At 38.5% G+C, this 3,900-nt stretch overlaps 1 pseudogene; it reads left to right on the top strand.

Moving 5' to 3' along the window:
- The first annotated feature begins 23 nt into the window (after nucleotides 1-23).
- LOC119588905 overlaps nucleotides 24-3,900 on the top strand; it is a 4,221-nt pseudogene continuing 344 nt past the window's right edge.

The raw sequence follows: 3,900 nt of genomic DNA, 5'->3' as shown, positions 1-3,900 counted from the left end.
TATTGCAGTCAGTGCTCGCTCGCTCAGCAAGTAAACAGTGTGCAACATTTTAAGGTGTTTAGATAATACCTTGAGGATTACTTGTGCGAGGAAGAAATTTATTTTAGGTTATTACGCAAAATCATTGGAATTTGTGCTTAGTGAACAATTACTGGATTAATATTAAGGTAAGGAAAACTTATAGAGACATGCAGAGACACATAGTGTAACGAAATTGCATGATATACTGTAGACTACATAGCTCGTGAAAATCACGTTTCCGAATCTTCCGTTTATCTCCATTAATGTTAGTAAGAGTCTAAACGTTTTATAAAACATCATTAAAAACAAAATCTCACAATTTGTAACAACATACACTTGACAGTAGTTCAGTTGCTCCCACTGTTTTATACTGTAACCGGTTTTTAGCGATTAGTAAATAGGTGTTGATAAAAGTAACATTTGTTCTGTGTTTTGCAGAATACACGACGAAGAATTATCTAAACATTAAGGACAGACTTGAAGGTCTACAAAGTACGGTTGCCTCGTCCTTCACAACCAATCCTTCTCAACGAACTTATCCTTGGGAACATGGCTGATAAAACACCACCTTACATTTCGGAAGATTGCCTTCCTGTGGAGGAAGAGAGTGGTCTCCGATCTGAAGTTGTGCGAACGAACTCATTCTTCTGCCAGTCTCTACTGCGGGAAATGTCAGAGAATTCATTGATTTTGCTTCCCAGCGCAAAGATCTCAAATGAAGATTTAGTCAACTGTAACAGTTACTCTTCCGAATCGAAAGAAAATTCGAACGTGACGCCAGATTCGCTATTCAAGCTAATAAGGCGATGGAGTGGCATGGAGAAGACTTCAATATCTGGAAATATGTTTAATGGGCAGATAATCAAAATGCCTAGCAATCTGCCTACATTAGAGGAAACGTCAAAGGAAACGGCGTCTGAACTACCGATGAAAAGGTTCTGCAGTATAAATGCAACCATTTCCGCCAAAGAAGTGGAGATTCTATCAAGTCAAGCCCCGTCTAAAGAATTCTCTCTGAAGAGGTCCAGGAAACTGTCAAGTGAAGGAGAATCTAAAGCTTCATTAGAAAAGAGAGCTAGGGTCTCAACAGAGGACGTTGGTACAGCAGAACAGGGAAAGGGAAGCTGCATTATTTCACCGCCTATGTCACCAATAACACAAGACATGCCAATTGAGGCTCCATCAGAAGGACCTATGACAGGAACAAAAGTAAAATCCGGGCTCTCACTTACTGACAATAGGTCAGAAGGTCAGGCAGCAGAGAAAGAGGTAGTGATATCTGAGGCCGAATTGACCAGTGAAAAATCCACGGATGCTCCAAATACGGGATCTGAGAAAATGTCTCAGAGTCGGTCATCTGTGCCAAGTCAACTGCAGAATACACCCTCTACAACTTTTGATAAAGAAAAAACTTCAGAAGATAAATATTCTGAAGGTGACATATGTTCAATTTGTGGAAAAACAAATTGTCCTTTAGATCTTAAAAGGGCATCGAAAATAAAGCCTAGTTCCATGTCCCAAAAGTCACTTACTGGGAAATTAAAGTCTCCACGGAAGTCAAAGCAACTCCAAGTAAATGTTATGATGGCAAAGAGGACGAAGACTCCATCGAAACGTTACATTAATACCCGAAGTTCAACAAACAGATTGGCTAAACGCATCGCTAACCACAAAACACTTCATATCTACAAGTTAAAGGTAATGTAAACTATTATTAGATATATATAATTGTTTCTTTATCAAATATTTAATAATTTGCCTTTCATTGTACTTTAGTAATTTTCAGTGTATCTGATTCAACAAGTTGTTATTGCTCAATAGGGTCAGCTCTTCAAAGCAGTGGAAGATGGAGATATAGTTAGAGTGCTGGAACTAATGCAAGATACGGGATCAGCAGTGAGGAAAAACAAGACAAGATGCACACTCCTTCATGCTGCATCGTCTCACAACCAACCGGATGTGGTGATGTTTCTGCTGAAATGTATCAGTCCAAATGTTACAAACAAATATGGACAGACTCCAGCTCATATGGCCGCTGAAAAGGGTCACACACAAGTACTGAAACTTTTATTGCGTGACTCTGATTTTGAAGCCGACAAGCGGGATAATCATCATAACACAGTAAAATCCCTGGTAAGTATTTATACTGGAATACTAGACACTACAGCAGGATTAAAATCAGACAAGTTTGAATCTGTGATTCCAGCGTTATAACTTAAACTGTAGAGTACTAGAATGTAGCTAAATGTGCAAAAAGCATTTTCAGTATTTGCTTTTGTAAATCAGTTTTTCTTTGATTTTAAGCTTGGAAGCCATCTATTCACGGCCATATTAGAAGGAAAGAAGAAAGAAGCAGAAAAGCTTGTGGAACTTGGTGCAGATCCAAACAGTCACGGTGGAAAGCTGGTGAACGGGCTGTTGGCACGAGATCTTGGAGTCACTACACCTCGCCTTCTGGCCAATGCCCTGAATATGGAATGGGCTATTACCATGTTTGCGAAGGTAACCATCTATCACATATTTCCAGAAACTGCCAACAGTGTCTTGAGAATAAAACAATTATATGATGTAATGTAAGCTTTTGGAAATTTACACTGACTCCAAATGTTTCAGAAAACAGGAAATGATAAGAAAACTGATGAAACTGGCTTTCTAACATCAGCCGCCTCAAACTCGGTACAGCTTAAAGTGAGTTACTTATTTTTTTATTTTTTGGAAATGAACTGTATCAATACTTTTTTCTATTCTACTTAAAACTATATCTATTTTTATATTGAAGTGAATTCCTTCATGACTTTACATTCCACTAAGGACAAACATCTTTTAATTTCAGGTGCCCACACGACAGTTTCACGTGAGACATGCAACGGCAGTGCAAGGAGGTGCTGATGCGTACAAGATGGACAAAAATGCACGAGGCTTTGTTCGCATCTTGAACTTCAGTTCTTTCAAGGACAGATCCGACCTGAACCTTCAGCAACTCGACTACGATGCTCGCATTATGTCAGATGTATTTGACAAAATGGGATACGTGTGTAAAACACACTCGTCACCCACGGCTCAGCAAACGAAGGAAGTCCTTAAAAATATTCGGGATGCTGATGAGCTGACAGACGTCGGATGTGCTATATTTGTCATTTCTGGTTTTAGTATAATGGGACAGGAAGATTCTTACGTTTCTGACCATGAAACATCATGAGACATCGGACTATATCTTAAAGCTCTTTAAAGATTCCCAATGCCTCAACTCAAAAAACAAAACCACCAAAAACTGTCATCTTTAACTTGTACAACCCGAGTGAAGTTATCACGCTTCAAGCAGTGAAATTCTAAAAGGGAAAAAAGGTGGCAGATCCCCTTAATGGACTATGATTGTATCTATTCCAAAACAACATTTGGTCTCAAACTGGCATCCCGAATGGAAACAAGGAACAGCCTTCAACTGGTGTTTGTGTCGCACTTTGGCAAAGCCATGCTGCGTTGGGACAGGAACTTGTGATTTTACAGAGGAATTTCCTGATAAGGGTACAATGAGAGCTCTCCTAGTTCTCACCCGAATTGAGGGTACTTGGCTTCACCAAGAAAATTCTTCTTTAATCCTTTGTAAATTTTATGAGATCCTCGTGAAGCAAGTTTTTATCTTGTTGTACATTAATTCAAGAGATTTGAATGGCATGGTTAATCGAGGTACTTGAATTTGTAATTATCTATTTTTTTTTAAAAAGAAAAATTTCTAGACAAAACATGGTCTTTGGATAAATTAGACAGGCAATTTTGTGGTATAATTTCGAATATAACTATCAACAGAATATTTAACACACATTCTCTTGCTTCGTTGGAACTCCTATATTCTCATAAAATTTTCCACCGATTCTCAAT

This window comes from Penaeus monodon, chromosome 24, assembly GCF_015228065.2.
Source record: "Penaeus monodon isolate SGIC_2016 chromosome 24, NSTDA_Pmon_1, whole genome shotgun sequence".
Lineage (NCBI taxonomy): Eukaryota > Metazoa > Arthropoda > Malacostraca > Decapoda > Penaeidae > Penaeus > Penaeus monodon.
This window is presented reverse-complemented; position numbering and strand designations above follow the sequence as displayed.